At 33.3% G+C, this 20,522-nt stretch overlaps 1 pseudogene; it reads right to left on the bottom strand.

Moving 5' to 3' along the window:
* Positions 1-2,750: 2,750 nt before the first annotated feature.
* Positions 2,751-18,750, bottom strand: LOC127737196 (fermitin family homolog 2-like; annotated as a pseudogene).
* Between the last annotated feature and the right edge of the window lie 1,772 nt (positions 18,751-20,522).

Raw genomic sequence — 20,522 nt, 5'->3', positions numbered from 1 at the left:
TTATGGTCGAATCAACAAATTACTTATCAAAACTTCAAATTTGGCAGCTATCATTTTGTAAATTTTTCTTATCTCACAGTCTACCACTACACTCCCCCTCCCTTTTTTTTCAACTGATTTTTTTTTAAGTTATCCCATTTCTATGAAAAGAAAATCACTGTTAGTCCCGTACAGTATACAGTAAAATGCTAATCCTTCTTATGTACAAATTTCTTTCTGAAATAGAAATCCATCCCTGCAAAAATCTGCTCCAATTCATGTATTTTCTGAAATTAATCGATTAGACACGTGCGATCTGCTTGATTGCGAAATTAAAATAAATGTCGTAGAAATCGCTCAAAAGTTCGTAAATATTACTGAAATCCTACAATCAAATTTCTAAACATGCATTTAAATACAAAGCTGTGCTCCCGTAAACATGTGTACGTAATATGTATGCATGATCCGACATCAATGACCTGTACAAAATAAAAACAATAGTTATCGTGTTTCTCTGATCAATACACATGTGCTCTGTTCAACGGTCTCCCCTGAAAAGAAATTAATATTCTAACTCCAGACATATATATTCGAGGGTCACGTGACTTCACAACACTATCTCGCGCGCGGACCTAAATTTAGAATAAAACATTCCATATCCAAAAAAGGAAAATAAAACTTCCAAGATAAAATTTACTCTGTTTTCCTACAAATTCAATCAAAATGCATACACAACAAATAGATAAAAAATGGAAGTCCGAGGTAACATAGAAACTAGAGAAAATTTATAAACGAATGATGCTAGGATCAATTTTTATGAGGACATCTCAGGCGTCCGTTTGGCTGTGCGGGATGAATAAGGACGCAGTCACGTTCGGTCAGAATATAGGCGTTATTTAAGTAAGCTGCGTCGCACCGAGAAAGTGCCATGCAATCAATCTATCAATCAATCAATCAATCAATCAATCGATCAACCAACTAACCAACCAACCAACCAACCAAAAAACCAATTAATCATGTTTCGGAGAGGAAAGACCGTTTAACAATTGTTTTTAAAACAATTGATTTATATTTATTATTATTTATTTTCTTCCGCCAAACTTTGTTCTCGCGTAAAATTTTTGTTTCGCAAGATGTCGCTTAGATATTTCTTATATAGTATCATACAGTTTATGCGCTTTTTATTTTCACCCATTCTAAGCCGAACAATTTTCTTTGTAGGAGTTATCTCCCCGAACACTGTTTTCCTTGTGACTGCATCTCCTCCGTAACCGTAAAAGAAAGCGACAAATTTATTTTATAAAATTGCTCGTTATATCCTTTGCATGATTTGTCCTATTTTGACTGAGGCGATATGAATATTCCATATGAAAGTTATTTCCCCTTATGCATTTGATATAAGTGATATGCATTTCTATCTTATAAACCATAAGTGATAGAGACCTAGGATCTTTTGATTTGCGGTCCTTGATCCAAAAATAAGAAAATTAGGTCAAGGTCAGAGGTCAAGGTCATATTTTAAATTTTGATTTTGGCTTATTTTCAATTCTTTTCAAAAACCGTATAAGATATCGACAACATATTTTTACTAAATTGTAAGTTGCGACATGTCGTAACACATAGATTTTGGTTAAAAGGGTACGCTAACATTAAATTGGAGTTTTCTCCCCTCTTTTATTAAAAGTTAAGCATATAGTGATATAACTCATTAACCATATATAATTAAGACCTATAGTCTTTTATTTGAAGCCCTTGGTTTATGACCTTGAAATTGAGCTCAAGGTTATAGGTAAAATTGACGTTCTAGATTTTGACCTTTGCTTTTACCTCATATGTATACAAGATAAAGCCATGGGACTTTTTGGATTACGTTGCAAGCCATTTGACCATGGAAAAGCCAACCGGAAGTGACCTGGTGTAAACCGGAAGTAGCTATTTTTTGTACTTGTTTAATGTTAAAGTATATTGAACCATATATTTTTGGAATCAGTATCAAGTAAACTATCAAATACAACCGGAAGTGACATATTTCAAACCGGAAGTAACAATTTATCTCCCTTATTTAGAAAAAAATGTAAAGAAACCATATATTTTTGGAATCAGTGTACAATAAGCTATCATTTGACGCTGGATATGATATATCAAACTGAATTTTAATAGTTCTATATCAAAATTGATCTTTATGGACGGAAAGACCTTCAATTATTCTCTGAACAATTGGTTTTTAATTTTGTTTTCATTTGTTCAAGTTATATGAATAAGTAAAGTTCAATGTTTAAATGTTTAAAAGATGAACACAATACCTTTATAAAAACAAACATAAATACTGAAATTAGGGGCTTAAACCATGATACATTATAATATCATTCAAATACTAAATTTTGTCTGATCAAAATAGCATCAAAGACCATTAAATGAAAACATGCAGGCATGCACAATTCTGTGGATAACAACATGAAGTGATTCTTTTCCCCAAAAACTTTTTAACTATCAGTTCCAGAAACTTTAAGAGAAAATTCTGCATTTTGCTATCCATCACACCTTTAAATGACGGTACAATCATGAAAAAAATCTTTTTTTTGTTGGATACTTTAACTTTTGATTTCTTTAGTAGTGTTAAACAAACCCACCTGATGAATGAAATAAAACAATTCTTTGACATGACCAGTGAAACCTTGATATAAAAACTTCAAACAAAAAAAGTAAAGTTGCCTCAAAAATCAATATTTAATCAAATTCTGAAATCTGCAAAAATATATATCTCTTACAGTTTTATTTTTTTATCCTTTTATGGTATCGAGGAGCGACAAAGTCTTCAGCGTTTACATTGACATCAAACTGTAGCTGTACAGGAGCTGGTGTCTGCGATGGCTGTTGTCGACTTAGTAACTTTTTATAGATTCTACTTCTGTTACATATGAACTGTCGGCCATTGTCTTCCCCTGAGATGCCAGTTTACAAGCTGCCATCCACTTGCAGTATTGCTCCTCCTGTAAAAAGAAATGGACATTGTTGATAGATGTGGGGTTAATGCCAATGAGACAGCAACTTGTGGATAGAAGGGGAGGTGTTCTATACAATATGTCCACCTCTAAATCATCCTGTCTATATAAACTGTGGGTTTATTTTATCCCACTTATTTATAATATAGAATAGAAGACACAACTTTAACTTTTAAATCAACTATAATCACAAAATTTATGACGTCTAATGACTTTGACGGTTATTGATCTATACATCCAGTGGCAAATATTTCAAGCATTATGAGGATATAAAACAACTTAAAGAATAAATAAAAGTAGTAGTTCTGCAAAGAGGAGTGTGGTTTACCAATAGATTACCGTAGCTGTATTTGACAAAACCTTTCTGAATTTTGAGTCCTCAATGCTCTTCAACTTCGTACTTTATGTGGCCTTTTCAAATTTTTTGATTCAAATATCACTGATGAGTCTTTTTGTCAATTAGGGTTACAACTTACAGAAGTTATTTTTTTTTGGCAGAAATTCTACTTTCACCATGTCACCTAATAACCCTGAAAAGATTGCTGAAAGAGTTCTGTGGTATGCAAAGAGCTTAGCACACTAAATAAATGAGGTATCAGATTTTTAAATTCAAATTCCAACCAGAGGAGTTAAGTATCAATAATGAATGTTTTCTGACTTTTTGAAGTAAACAGCCTGGTGTTTCTAAAGACAACTAGTTTTTGAATTATTGTTTTCCCAGTGTTATAAGTATGTTCTTTAATTTAATAGAAATACTATCTATTGTGTTCGTTATCATTAATAACTAATCAAGAAATCTTACTAGGAAAATACAATTAATTCTATGTGTTTCTAATTCTAATGTTTGGAACTGAATTATTACTTACACTGTCAAACCTTAGCCATATTTCTGACATGGCATCCTATGTGACTAAACTATTACTTACACTGTCAAACCTTAGCCATATTTCTGACATGCCATCTGAACCAGGTACAAATAATTTGATTCCATACTTCTGAGATGCCAGGTTTAGATCTGGATGGGCTTCACATCCTACAAAATAATATGTACAAAAATCAGTTTGTCCTATGTAAATTATGTACAAAAATATTAAGGATAATTTTCAGTAAAAAATGTTCTTAAGGTGTTGGGGATGTATACGCTTTCAAACTGCACTTTCAAACTTTCTGATTTAATCTGCATGATTTGTGGGTAGGAAATAATAAATCCTTCCACTTTTACCTGTAACAGGATTTATATTCTAAACAGTTTTTTTTTATCAAGATAACCAACTACATTAAAATATTTACTGTGTACCCTTCTTTAGGTTTAAATATAGCAATAAGTACTTATTTCCACTTTTATGAGAGTAAAAGATGTCTGAACTCATATCAAATCTGTTATATGAGTATAATTTCATACTTCACAAACAAACATAAAATACAAATAGGCGTTACAGTCATTTATCAAAGCAAATTATAACAATTATTTGTTTTTTCTAGTTACAGTTTATCAAATGAAATAAAAGTACTTTCTGCTATTTTTTTCAAAATGCATGTAACTAATATAGTGTTTATCTATCATTATAAATCACAAGTACATCAAAGAAGTGTACTCAGATGCTGGTATTACAGAAAAGTACATGTAATTAAATAGTTTTTATCTGTCATTAGTTATAATATTAAAAAGGGTGCGAGAAAGACATATTTACCTTCTATTGTTATTGGTAATTGGGGAAAGTATGTGTAATTAAGTAATTTTTAACTTTCAGTATTTATAATATTACAAAGTGTAGGAGAAAGATATATTTACCTTCTATTCTTATTGGTATTGGAGGAAAGTACATGTAATTTAGTAATTTTCATTTATCATTACTTATAAAATTACAAAAAGTGTGAGAAAGACATAATACATTCTATTGTTATTGGTAATTGAGGAGAGTTCATGTAATTAAGTAATTTTTATCTATAAATGGTTATAATATTACAAAGTGCATGATAAATACATATTAAACTTCTTTTGTTATTGGTATATGAGGAAAGTACATGTAATTAAGTAAATTTATTTTATCTATCATTACTTATATCACAAAGTGTACGAAAAAAGACGAAAAAAGACATATTTACCTTCTTTTGTTTTTGGAATTTGAGGAAAGTTTATGTAATTAAGTAATTTTTATATCTATCATTAGTTACAATATTACAAAGGGTACGAGAAAGACATATTCACATTCTATTGGTATTTGGTATATGAGGAAAGTACATGTAATTAAACACTTGACAAGGAGCGAAATGTGAGATATGACAAATCGGAGGCAATTGAAACCATCATGTGTCAGTTTATTGTTATTCTAACAGGATCAACCGTAATTTGATATCATAATTAAACGTTGTATGAAGGTTTACAACAATGCTGAACTGAATCTTTTCCTGTTTATTTCTGACATGTATCAATGGTGCACTTAGACTGAACTTTTTATTACCACTAGTAAATATGACCTGTATTATAATAACAGACTTCTTGTTACTGCAGTATTCAATTTTATGTCCTTTTTATAGATGTTTTAAATGTTTAATCCACATAAAAATAAATGGACAAAACAGGTGATGCAAATTTGTCATTGTTGTAGGGTCAAAGATCATTGGTTACAAAACTAGAGGCTCTCAAGAGCCTGTGTCGCTCACCTGTATTTACTGATGCTTTGGAAATCATGTAAAATAAGGTTAAAATCATAATTAATAGTATTTGATATTAGATATTAGATATTATAATGATATCTAAGATAATAACAATAAACTGTAAAATTTTTGTAAAATTACTAACTCAGGGGCAGCAAACAAACAACGGATTGTCGGATTCGTCCTAAAATTTCAGGTCAGATAAATCTAAATCTGATGAACATTTTTGCCACCTGTCAGATTTGCTCTAAATGCTTTAGTTTCAGAGATATAAACCAAAAACTGCATTTTACCCCTATGTTCTATTTTTAACCAAGTCGGCCATGATTGTTGAATGGCGGGGTCATCGGACAAATTTTTTAAACTAGATACCCTAATAATGATTATGGCCAAGTATGGTTAAATTTGTCTCAGTAGTTTCAGAGAAGAAGATTTTTGTAAAAGATTACAAAAATTTACGAAAAAGTGTTAAAAATTGACTATAAAGGGCAATAACTCCTAAAGGGGTCGACTGACAATTTTGATCATACAACTTATTTGTAGATCTTACTTTGCTGAACATTATTGCTGATTACAGTTTATCTCTATCTATAATAATATTCAAGATAATGACCAAAAACTGCAAAATTTCCTTAAAATTACCAATTGAGGGGCAGCAACCCAACAACAGGTTGTCAGATTTGTCTGAAAATTTCAGGGCAGATAGATATTGACCTGATAATCAGTTTTATCCATGTCAGATTTACTCTTAATGCTTTGGTTTCAGAGATATAAGCCAAAATCTACATTTTACTCCTATGTTCTATTTTTAGCCATGGCCGCCATTTTGGTTAGTTATATGGTCATCGGACACATTTTTTAAACTAGATACCCTAATGATGATTGTTGCCAAGTTTGGTTAAATTTGGCCCAGTGGTTTCAGAGGAGAAGATTTTTGTAAAAAGCTAACAACAACGACGACGACGACGACGACGACGACGACGACGGACGACGGACGACGGACGCCAAGTGATGAGAAAAGCTCATTTGGCCCTTCGGGCCAGGTGAGCTAATAAGAAATAACAAAAATACCAACTCTAAGGTTCATTCATAAATGGGAAAGTCCATAAAACCTGCATAAATCAAATGCTCGACTACATCAAATAAAGGAATGAATGGAAAATAACTATTATATTCCTAACTTGGTACAGGCAATTTACAAAAATGGTGATTTAAACCTGATTGTATAGCTAGCTGAACTTCCCACTTGTATGACAGTTGTTGATGTCCGTTATATTGTTAAAAATATTCCTACACTTGATTGTTTTTTGTCATATCCTTATGTCTTTTTTTATCATATCCTTATGTCTTTTTTTATCATATCCTTAAGTCTTTTTTATCATATCCTTATGTCTTTCGTCATATCCTTGTGTCTTTTTTCACATCTTCATGTTTTTTTCCATATCCTTAAATGTCATTTAGAGAATTTGGTGTTAATCACAGATCATATATATTCTCAGTTCAATTTATACTATACTCAGGACAACTACTTGTTTAATATTTTGTATAGACACCTGTCTATTGTTGAAGACTGTATGTTGCTCTCTTGATGTCTTTCTGCTTTTTGCGCCATGTTGCTGTCTCATTTACATATACCCGACATCATAAGTTATCTACGTTCATATCCATAGATATGGGTATGTTAACATCCTGAAGTACAAGTACACCGGGAGGCCAATATAAAAGTAGATAACAAATTTATCCCCGGTCTTCGTCCAAAGAAACGTTTTTTTTTTATTATCTATTTTTTTTACAAGGTGTTAGAAACTACCTTTGATGGAAACCCTACAGGTAGTCAAATATAAGAAGTTTTTAGTCCAGAGACAGAGAAACTAGATTGATTAATTTGACACTTAATGAAGAGAGCGTTATGTCAACGTGAGTCATTTGCATAACTATGTCAGTGATGCATTTACTAAAATGAATGCAAACGATCGGCATAATACAATAAAATCGTTAGTCGATTACATATCTAATTACAGACATCATGGATAATCTACAGAATAAAATATTTCACTTGGAACAACCACGGAACTATGGAAAATTTCAGATCAGTCCTTTTGTTCTACTTTTTCTTTATATGATTGATTGTTGTTTGCTTAACATCCAGAGGCAAATATTTGGTATCATGCCTTTCATATTGACGTTTAAACAGAAATACTGTTAGTTATTTTATACAAGGATGGCTGGGGGGACTCCAGTTGTACCCTCCCCCCTCTTTCCCCTTTAGGTCATATTTAAAAAATTGCCTCAGGTCACCAGATCACTTTTAAGCAAACTATACAGTTCATATCGTAAAGTGGTTTTACTAAAACTGCATGTATAATAATAAAGACGTCTAAACTGTATGAATTTGTATTGATGACTGAAGTACAAGATAACGTGATAAGTAAACGACGTTATATACAATAATACCGCGTTACGGTCACGTATTCTTCTGTGCGTTATTTCCAACATTCTCCGGCCCATGAAAAGTGAAAATTTACAACTTCTAAAATAATTAAAGTCTCTTTGTGAAAATAATAAAAATGGAATTAACTTTAAAGTCCATCATAAAAATTAAAACTTTAAAATCACAGTTTATAATACGGTGTCACGTTTATTTAACGTTCGATTTTCTGTTCAAGTTCTTCCTGTAGTCCAAGTCTTGATTCGGTCTACTCTACACGTTTCGCCTTTCGATCTTTCGGTGTGTTCGAATCACTGCCGTGTTCCTTTGTGTCACATAAATTGACTTCATTCGTACTTATTTCTAAAGGGTAAGGTTTCTTTATTGGCCTTGATGTTATTCCGCTTTTCGTCCTCAACACGACTGACCTTATTAGTCCATCTTGTCCAATAACAAGTTCTTTTATAACAGCTAGTTGCAAATTAATCCTGGGAGTTTCATCGTATATTTGAACAATGTCACCAATTTTGATATCCTGTTGATTATTACCATTGATGCGATGGAATTCACGTAAAACGGTTAAATATTTCTTCTTCCATCTACACCAGAAATGCTTAATTATCTGGCATTGTACTGTATAAAGTTTGTTGGTGGCAGAATTGCTTAAAGTCTTGTATAAGGTTCTCATCGACATGTAGGTTGCTAGGATACGGTAATGATACGATTTTCCTTCCATATAATAAATGAGATGGAGTGAGTGGGTCCTCGTCTATCGGATCAGTAGATATGTATGTCAACGGACGGTCATTTAGGATTGCCTCTAATTCTATTATTGTAGTATTAAGTACATCTAAACTCACATAAGATCGTCCTAAAACTTTTTTGATGCAATTTTTTGTTAGTCCAATGAGTCTTTCCCAAAATCCGCCATACCAAGGCGCTCGCTTGGGTATGAATTTCCACTCTGTCCCTTGACTATTTAATGTTGCTTGAAGTGTTGGTGATGAGGTTAGCTTTTCGACTTCTTTCGCTGATGCTACGTATGTCGCATTGTCGGATACCATGATTTTTGGTAGTGATTTCCTACTTTTGGTAATGGTGGTGCTTCTGGAGTACGATAATGTTGTCCTGTAACTTTTTTACATGCGATACATTTACGTAAAATGGTTTTCACATTTTGACGGATTTGCGGTATTCAGTAAGATTGTCTCAATAAGGTAACTGTGCTACTTACTCCTGAATGTAAGCTTCGCTTATGTGCATCTTGTATAATCAAATTTGTGTGTTGGTCATGTGCCGGTAAAAGTATCGGATATTTCGCCATATCGATAATTGGTGCATTGTGTATTCTTCCTGCACAACGAACTAAGTTGTCCTCGTCCAAATATAACTTAAGTTGTTTGAACAGAGAATGTTTTGACTTTCCAATTCTTTGTAAATCGTCGTAAATATCCAAGTATCTGTTTTGTTGAATGTCTTTAATCCACATTAATGCTAATCTGTCTATTTCATTTACGGTCAACGGACTAGTAGTCCTTTGTCTTGTCCTACAGTTTTGAATAAATCTAATGACGTAGGCAGTTACATGTTATAATTTCTTGTAAGAGTCAAACCTTGAAATGTCTACAATTCCAGAAATATGTTCAATGTTAATAGTATTCCTCTCTGTTTTATCCTCGGTAGTTTGTGTCTCTTCTGTGTCTTCTAAATTTGTAACAATTAGTGTTTCATTGCCATTCCATTAGGGCCACAAGTTTTTATCATTAATCCACGTTGGTCCCTTAAACCAAAGGTCGCTCTCGGCAAATTTGTCAAAGTCTACTCCACGCGATAAAAGGTCAGCTGGATTTGAGTTCGTTGGGCAATATTCCCATTGGTATTTCTCCGTTAGTTTCTTGATCTCTTGTACTCTGTTTCTTGTGAAGACGTTTAGCGGTTTTGTTGTGTTCATCCACTGCAAGACAATTTGACTGTCAGTCCATAAAAAAGCGGTAGAAAAATGTATATTTTTTCCTATATAGTCCAATAATCTTGCATCAATTACTGCCCCCATTAACTCTAGTTTTGGTATTGTTATCAACGAATTCAACGGAGCAACTCTGTTTTTTGCCATAACAAGCGAACTCTGTTTTTCTGTTACAATATACGCGCATGCTCCGTAAGCTTTAGCACTTACATCTGTAAATATATGTAGGGTTGAGTTTGAAATATTTCCCTCTCCTTGTAGGTACATACGGGGTATTTCCAATTCTAGCGCTTTTTCTGTATTTTTAGTTATTTCTGTCGATTGTTTTGTAAATTCTGACGATAACGACTGGTCCCAATCTAGTTCAATCTTCCATAACTCCTGTAAAAACATTTTATTTCTAACTGTAATTGGGGTTAAAAGTCCTAACGGGTCGTACATTCTAGATGTTTGTTTTAGTACATCTCGTTTTGTATTAGCTCTGTTTTTATTACCAAGTGCATCCTTTTTAGCAAATGTAATTGTGTCTTTCTCAGCATTCCATTTCAATCCAAGTACCTTAATAATTTTGTCATTGTCCAGAACACTGTCTTTTCTGGCAAATTCCTGCAACATCTCGCTGTTTGAAGCCCATGATCGAAGATTAAATCCTACGTTGGCAAATAATGGTCGAGTCTGGTTGTAGTAATTTATTAAATCGTTTTCTTTCGAAAAACTTGAAATAATGTTGTCGACGTACAAGTCTTTTGTGAGCCTCTCTGTCCAGGTGCACACGTTGTCTTTCAAATGTTTCAGCAAAACAGCATTCAAAATAAAAGGGGAGCGTGTTGCACCGAAAAGAACGGATTTAAAACGGTAAGTTACTAACTGTCCTGGTGGGTCTGTTCGGTTGCTGTACCAATAAAATCATGTAACATCTCTGTCTTTTTCTTCTAGTCCCACATTTAGAAACGCTTTCTCCATGTCTGTTGTAACTGCATATTTCTTTAGACGAAATCTGAGAAGTATTGCAGCTATGTCGTACAGATTAGGTGGAATGTTTAATAAACAATCATTCAGGGAAGGGATATCAGGTGTTTCACGGCAACTGCAGTCGTAGACTATTCTTATTGGGGTAGTAGCTGAATCCTTTTTCACTGGGTGGTGTGGAATATAATGCACTTTTCTGTCAGTCGGAATTTTGTCGTCAACTTTTTCTATGAAGCCCCTTCTCTCTTGTTCTGCGATGATTTCTCCATATTTTGTTAACATGTTTTGATCTTTGCTTAGCCTATTAACAACGTTTACTGTTCGTCGATATGCAATATTTCTATTCAATGGTAGTGTTGGGTGGTCCTCTTTCCATGGAAGTTTACAAAGTAGCGGTTGTCATGGTAACGGATCGACGATTTTTCATACACATCCTGAAATTCCTGGTTAAACTTAGAATCGGAATCCAAATTTTCGGTCCCAGTTGTTTCGATCTTCCAGAACCTCTCTAGATCAAACTCTTCTTGTTTTATTGAAACGACTACATTCATCATTGATGCGTTTGTATTTACTGAGTGGGTTCCTTTTAGTGGTCCTGAGAGTAGGTATCCTAGTTTGGACCTTACTGCTGTTGGTCCCTCGCCTCTGATTATCTCATCCTCCACTATATTCCAGTATTGGTCAGCTCCAACAAGTAATCCTATTTCAAATGATGCATCTTTAGTTACGGCGTGAGCTAATCTTAAGTTTTGCAAATACGGCATTTTTTTGGCAGTATGAATGTAAGTCTTCAATGGTGCGGCTATTTTTGGTACAATTAAAACATCGATTGAAATATGTTCGCCATAAATAGTTTGTAACTTAACTGTTGCTGTGTCTAGTTGTTGTACTCTCTTGTTCTTGTCCGTGTCTCCAAATCCCGACAATGCTATTGCTTCACTTCCTGTTCGTCTTAAATCCAATTTCTCTGCTAAATGCCTACTTATAAAAGACCTTTGGGCACCTTCGTCAAAAAGGATATTTGTGTCAATTGTTTGTCCTCTGTAGCTTAGTGGTGCAATTGCGGTCTTTAACAAAACATTTGGACGATCACGGTTTAGAGATGAATATAAAACAGATGTCTCAGCTTCCTCCGCGTTGTGTGTTTGTACTATACATGTACTACTTGTACTTGTAGTTTCCTTATTATGGTCATTGCTGCATAGGCTTGTGTGGTGACGTCTTTTACATTTCTTGCAGTTTGATTTAGATTTGCAATCTGCTACACTGTGTCGCCCTAAGCAATTAAAGCATAGTCTATCCTTTTTAACAATTTTCATGCGGTCGTTATGATCTGTATATTTAGTACACTCAGACACTCAGACGAAAAGTGGGGTTCCTTGCAGTATGCGCAGTTTTTGACCAGATTTTACGCAATTTTGTGTTAGTGTAGAACGTGGCTGTAGCGCTCGGACTTTCAACTGTTTCTAAAATGGCCAGCTCCTTGAAAATAGATCTCCTAAGATCACCAAGAAACCAATCTGTTGAACCGTGTTCACGTGTCAAGTTTTTGCGTATTTCACTGGGCATTTTGTTGAGTATGACTGGTACCAATAACGAGCCGTACGAGTCTTGAGCTTGTCCGAGAGATTCTTATCCTCTTATATGTGTTTCAATCCTGTCGTAGTAGCTTCTGAGGTGTGTTAGCGTATTTTCTGGTGTGGGTATGTCTAGTCGGGCCTGCATGTACGATTGAATGATCTTATGCTTTTGTCCGAATCTTTCATGTATAAGTTCAATAGCTTTGTTGTAGTTTGTGTGCGTAAGAGCAAAACCTGCAATGGTGTGTGACGCTTCTCCTTCTAGAAAAGACTTTAAGTAATTGAACTTTTGAACGTCGCTTAGTGTGTGGTTGTTGTGAATTGCAGAATCAAAGGAATCCCAAAACGATTGCCATTCAAGCATGTTTCCATCAAATGTGGGTAAGTTCAATTTCGGAAGTTTGTGAAAGTTGCTGCTATTGACGCTTGAATTTGAACGTGAAGACGTGAAATTGAGGCCTGTATTTTGTGACTCATCTGTTAAGTTATATGCGGGGCCAACATTTTGTATAGGTTGTAGTGTTTGATTATGTGGCGAAAAACTTCTAGCGGCTGCATTTAAGTTAGATGCGTGTACGTGAATAAATTTACGAATCTTGCGTATTTTTGTCTCTAAATCAAATTTATACTCATCTGAGTCAAGTATTTCTTGCTCTATATCCTCCTCCTGTACACTTTCTAAAATGTTCTTATGTAAATCCTTCAGAATATCTTATTTTTCCTTTAAGGTATCAAGAAATGTTTCCAAGTCGTCCTCTTCCGGTTTTTCTTCTGATTCACTCCTCTCGTCAAATCTTCTTAAAATCCTAGAAACTGCGCTTCTGTGTCCCGCTCGAATAGATTTCAGCTTTGAAGTCATCTTCTTCTGGTCACGGTACCAATATCGTAAAGTGGTTTTACTAAAACTGCATGTTTATTAATAAAGACGTCTAAACTGTATGAATTTGTATTGATGACTGAAGTACAAGATAACGTCATAAGTAAACGACGTTATATACAATAATACCGCGTTACGGTCACGTATTCTTCTGTGCGTTATTTCCAACAGTTCTAAACAGATCTGATTCTCTGTGTTAAGCATTTTCAAAAGACCACATGAATGCCCGCTAAAACCCCTGAGGTTGCAGGTGCAATTTGACCATGTTGGAGCCACAGCTGGTAGCTATAATTCTACCTTTTATATTGACTTTCATGGCAGGTGTGCCGTTAGAATCTTCCTCTGTTTTATAGAAGGCTATGTGAGTATCCTTACATCTTCAAAACGCTTTTTTATAACTCTTCAATGTTAATTTCTTTGGTCTGAAATGAACAAATTTTTATAATAATAATAATGCAAACCAGCATTGATTGTTTTTTTTTTTGCACTCTTCAGTGTGATTGTCGGCCTAATTTATGACACTTCATGTTTGATTTCTTTGCCAGATTTATTTTATTGATATTACTCCATGGCTTTGTTATTCCATTCACAGTTTTGGCGTGATCTTCAGTTTGCAAGGAATTCCACTCAAACCGGTATTCGGGGCCGTCTTCAACTTGCAGTGAGGTGAGATTTTTTTTTTTTTTTTTTTTTTGCTTTGGGTCGAAGGCCTCACTGTGACTTTGAGATGAAGAACAGCAATATAAGCACTGTTCCTTTGCTTTTTGTGTTTTTGCTGTGAATATACTGATTTTGTGTCATGGATGATTACCCCATATCCTTTCTTTTCTATCATTGCAATTTTCTATCAGTTTGGACTATTTTTTTAAAAGTGTATTTTTCTTCTTAGCAATCTTTACTTCTGTTTCTACCAAACATACTTTAACTGCATGAAAGTCAGTTTTATTGATATGATGTCTTATCATGTGCTCCTTTTCATTTTTTATTTTCAATTATTTAATTTGTTAATCTGGGTGGATTTACTACTTTGTTTTACTAACTGTAAATTCAAAAATTAATGCATTTATAATAGCTAATCACTAAATACTGGTAAAAATGGTGAGATCTAGTTATTGGGATTGCACACATTTTGAGAATGAAAATCACCTAAAATTAAGAATGCAAGTTTTAATTGCAAACATGATACTGTCACATTTTTCACAAATCTAAAAACATCACACTTATTTTTTTTTTGTTATTGTTGGAAAGGAGAAGGTCCGGTAAGGGCTCGTTTTGGCCTAATATTCGAAGTACATCTAATGAAAGATTTTTGACATGTTTTAAACACTTAAGTGTCTTCTTCAGTCGATTCAAAAAGATTATGTAAAAGATTTGGATTGATTTGGTCATTAAAGACGCTCAAATTCAAGCTTAAATATGAAAAATCTATCAAATATGCCATAAAACGTCACTCTTCAGATGGTTTTTGTCTAAAATGTAAGTGGCCGCATTCAGGTTCAGTCTCAACCTTTATATATGTTATGTATTATCATAAAATACAACATATATTTGAATATTAAGACTGAACACAAATGCGGCCACTTCCATTTTAGACAAAAACCGTCTTAAAATAAGCACAAATGCTAAAATTGTGAAGATTTCAGTAATATTGCCTGAATTCATGATGCTATTACCTGATGCATGTGCATTGTTTTGTCAAAAACAGCCCATATTTATGGAACAGAAGTATTCTACTTTCCAATAAATAGCTAAAAGTTTACATTTGAACAAATTTGTAAAAATGCTATATTTTGGGGCCAAAAAGGGGTCTTACCGGGCATACTCCTTTTGAATGATACATATATATATTTTATTACTATTTTTATGCAAGTTTCTTTTGTGACTATAAATGTAATATTTCTTTTTTTGTAGGAATTTTTGCTTAAGACATTTCCAACATTTCAGTTTTTTAACACAATTCATTAAGCTTACTTAAAATATCTGACACACCCACTGAGCTCGGGAATGGAAGTAATATCTCCCGCTGATGATGAAACTGTACTGTCCAATGATTCCTCTAAATTTGTTAAATCAGCATCGATGTCATCGTTTGGTAGATGGTTAGACATCGTAGAAGAATCCATCATGGACTCACTAGGCTGTGGCTGCCCAGCCTGCATCTGGACCTGAAGCTGTAATATTTTAGAACAACGATTCTTACATTTGGTATTAAGTGTAAATTTAAAATTATAAAGATTTAAGGGCTGTTCCATTAAACATGGTACCCAGGGAAGGCAGTTTGAAAATAGGGGAACCACCTATAGATGCAAATTAAAATTTCACTTACATTTCAACTATGCAAAAACAAAGTTGACAACCACCCATAGTTGAGATTTGTAAGTGCCTTCCCTGGGTCTAATGTATGTTTTTATGGAATAGCCCTAATCAAATATGTCACAGATTATTCAACTATAACATGTTGACAAGTTTTTTTTGCTATTACTGTAAACCAAATTATTTCGCATTAAGTTCTTTCTAGCCAACTTCACGGCAATTTATTTTCACGATCCTCTCATTTTCTTGGTATATTTACATAAGGGAAGATTCAAGTTTCACACATTTGTGACGCTTTAAATTAGTGTTATTTTTCTACTTGGGAATGTCGCAAAAAATAAATCGCTGGCCAACATTGGTTGGTTTACAGTATTGGTCAGAAAGTAGTGCTCTTTCCATTGTACTTTTGCATCCAAGAATACGACATAATTGTAAAATGAAAAAAGTTAATTTTTGATGACGTGTCAGTCTCCATTTCTAGATGTTGAATTAAGAATTGTGCATCTAATCATTTCAGTAAGCCATGATATAATTTGACTGTCTAGCCATTAAAGAAATTGTATCTTCATACTGTTTAATGATTTTTTTTTCAAATTTTAGAAATATATTTCATTTGGTCTCTTGTGGAAAGTTGTCTCATTTGGCAATCATACCACATCTTCTTTTTTTTAATTTTGTATTTGTTTGATTCCATATTCTTACATGATTGGATTTCCACAATTTTGGTTCTAAGTACTCCAGATAAAATTAAAAGCACACTCTGAAACTGCCATAGCATCACTTTGGATTCCCTCAAAGTCATTCAAGTAAAAAAGAAAAGAGTAGTGCTTTGAAACGCATCAAGTTGGCTTTGGCAATATATCAGTTCCTTCAATCATCATATAATAATGTTACTGACATACCTGAAAAGCTGCAAACATCATCATTTCTTCATCTGTGCAATCTACATTTTCTGACAGCAGTGACCACTTGGCTTGTTCATATATCTGGTTAATTCTGACTGAAAAAATTAATTTATTTCAATGGTTGAAATGAAATATTGTGATTTCCCAGTCAAATAAAAAGAGTTCATTCCACATATGTAATAAATCTAATAAATTCCCACTCCTGACCTCATACAACGATTGGTGTTATGAGGACATTGTTGATGATGCTGCATCAAAAGGAATTAAGAATATGCAGAAAAATATATCCCCTTGCATTTCTACTTTATTTCAATAAAATGTACATGTTTAATGTTATAAATAGAATAAGTAATCCAAGAACTGCTGACTGAACAACATGAACAGGGCATAAACTAAAATGCATATGTTCCTTAATGCCATAGTTGCACTAGAATTCACTGATCAACCTTTTTAATTCACATCATAAAATATCACAAAAATATCTTTTTAATATATGTGGTTAATGGAGAGTCACTGGGGCACCAGTCATACATTCTAAGCCATTAAAAATTGTGATAGGTTCAATCCTCAACTTCAATGTTAAAGGTAACAAAAAATGGAGAATCTAGGATTTTAGAAAGGGGAGATTTTCTTCAAAACAAATAACTTGACAGACACACAAATTGTCTGACAGGGGAAATGTGTGGAAGAGGAGGTTACAAAGGTAGGTCACAGAGATAAATGGGCTTGGTATTGTGTAAAAATCAAATATATTTCTATGGACTTTTATTCATTTAACTTTACATGCTGGTATAAATTACACCCTTCAAAGGAGATGTATATAAAGGTCACCCTTGGGAGCACAAAAAACTGACCTTATAAGAACAGTGAATTTTAAACAGGACAAGAGGATGGCCTGACAAGACAGGTTTTCTCTTTAAAGAAGTGACCTCTAAAGCAGGTTTGACTTACCATATAATTCACCTATAAATCAGAAATAGGGCCTTAACTTGCCAAAGGTAGCAAAAACCCAAAATAATGTTTAGCTCCTATTCAAACATTAAAAAATTCCATCATTGATTGACATTCGTACAAAAATTTAATGCAAAGATCAGTCTACTGTGGATTAATCTATATTTGTGGATTGAGGAAAAAATGAATTTTCTTGCAGACGCAGATTTAGGGGGGTACGGGCATGTGTGTGCCCGACCCCCCTTATGGAGCTTCATTTATGCTTAATCAGATTTTTTACAGGTTCCACTACATGGCCCCCCTTTTTCAAAATCCTTGATCCGCATCTGTTTTGAATACTTGATTTCTTGGGGTTTGACAAGTTCTGCATTCAAGCCTATAGGGAAATTGCATTTTGTAAAATACTTAAAATTGTGGTTCGCCTATACCCACAAAATCCACAACAATTAGTATCCTACAAATTACATTAAATTCACAGTATTTTGTAACTAAGAGGATAATCCCTCAATCATTTCTCATGTATATCTCACCTGAATTATGTATACAGGGTATGATAAGCAAGGGATTTACAAAATATAGCTATTAATTTGTAAATTATGATAGAGTGGTTTCTAGGCAATTGGTAATTAAGATATGGATAATTTATAGATAACCAGGTATAGACAATCACGCTCTTCACAACATTTGCCAAACATTCATCTTTATTTTTAGAAAGGTTTAGATCCTGAGGGGTTATCATTAGCTTCAAAAGAAACTTTATCAAACTATAGACGAAAAGCATCTTAGAATTCTTTAAATAAATGCCATTTATTCATAATTAACCAATTAAATTAATTCAATTCTTTTTTTACATCTCGTGTCTCCCAACTGACCTAATGTTGCCTTTTTTCCCCTATTAACATCATTTGTATATTCATACACAAGTCTAGGAATTTAAAAACTACTCTGTAGTTAAATAAAGTCTGTAATACACATTAGCGAGAAGTTGTATATAATATACCTGGAGAATAGTTGTAAAATTCCTAAGTGTTGCATGAACAAATGTAAATTTAAAGCTGATATAGCAATTTGCGGTAATCAATATTTAGTGTATACCAGACTCCCAACAGTGAGGAACCCCATGATGTAATTAAACAGATAAGATTAGCTATTATTCTCAAATTCCTTACTTTTATTGATTGTTGAAAAACAACAATATATTTTCCGAGAGTACAATGTGAATGTATATATCAAGACCATATAAGTAACTACCTTGATTGTTAAAGAACAACACTATATTTTACGAGAGTACAATGTATATTTCATGACCAAATAAGTAACTACCCTATAATCTTATTGTACTTGGTTCAATGCAATGATGATCACTAAAAACTTATTTCCACGGAAAATAGTCTTGTAATACAAAAAGTCCATATCATCCTTTGATGAGAGAAACTTGAGTGTGAAATATTAGATTCTTTGCTAAGGACCTGTTTTTTGTAAACATTTAAGTTTTGATAAAGAATTTCAAACTTGGTCACTTCATTAAGTTCATGGATATAGAAATACATTTATGCATTTTTTTTCTACATCCTAGCACTGTTGTGTGCAAATTGGCAGAAGCATGTTAGATTATTTTTCTAGTTAAAATTTAGATATAAGTTATCACCTACTGGTATCATTCCTGATGAAGAAGTAATTAACTAAGAGGTTTGGAGTCAAATATAGGGGATTATATTCCTATAAAAGTAAATAATTCATTGATCTTCCTGAACTATATGCAGAATTGAAGAGGATTAATCCTGTGACCTGACGCTGACGTCTCTCGTGTCTATTATGTATGTCTTTATACAACTTTTATACTCATATCTCAACTCCAGGACTATACCACAGGAAACCTATACTCATAAGAATTTAAAGACTTTCTAATTTTATTTTCTTTAAGAGGGATTTTAATTGTCTAGTTCAGATGCTATCTATTGACATTTTATTCACTTTAGAAATACATAGTCTATATATATCAACTGACCGAATAAATGCCCTTTAAGTTTAATTGTAACATTCTCCAAACATTTGCTTGTCAATGATCTTAATTGAAGAAGAAAGGTAAATACCTTTAAACCATTTAAAACATACAGAATACACAATTATGAGTGACAATGATTATCAATCAAATATGTTATCATAAAGACTCATCTTTGTTGATGAAATTCTTCATAGTTACCGTATTTGTTCTTATACAAGAAATAGATGTTAATGGCAGATCTTTGAATATTTTTGTTTAACTTATTCCTAACTTCTATAAGCAAGACAATTAATTAAGCTAGACATAGTGTCATAGTATAATGGTGAATATTTTGTTGCCCTCAAATTGTCATTTTATGTTATTATTGTTGTTTGGTTGCTGTCACATTGACATATACCCCAAATATCCTTCAATTTCTCTGATGTTAATAACAGGAGCTGTCACCCTCAGTTGGTGATGCATACATAGCCGGGGATTCTTAATACCCTGTTGACACCAGTCACAATTAAAGACAGTTCTCCTTAAATATATTTTGGATTTTGATGACTCTGAACAACACTGTCTCATTTCGAAATGTGGAACTAATGGCTGCAAAACTTGTGAAATTTTAATAACAGACGCTCGATTCACTAGCAATTTAACTAAAAAGTCTTACTTTACTAGAAGTTACGATGATCTGAATTGTAAATCTATAAATGTCGTCTACGGATTAGAGTGTAACCTTTGTGGATTGGTTTACGTCGGTGAAACGAAAGAAAGGCTTAACAAACGTATGTGCGTCCATAGATCAGATATCAACCTCAATGCAAACGACATTTTGTACCAGCATTTTAATCAGCCTGATCATTCCATCGTTTCTATGACAGTTCGTATAATCGAAAAAATATAC

This window comes from Mytilus californianus, unplaced genomic scaffold, assembly GCF_021869535.1.
Source record: "Mytilus californianus isolate M0D057914Y unplaced genomic scaffold, xbMytCali1.0.p SCAF_4, whole genome shotgun sequence".
Classification (NCBI taxonomy): domain Eukaryota; kingdom Metazoa; phylum Mollusca; class Bivalvia; order Mytilida; family Mytilidae; genus Mytilus; species Mytilus californianus.
The sequence above is the reverse complement of the archived record's forward strand: the minus strand, read 5'-3'. Positions and strand labels throughout refer to the sequence as shown.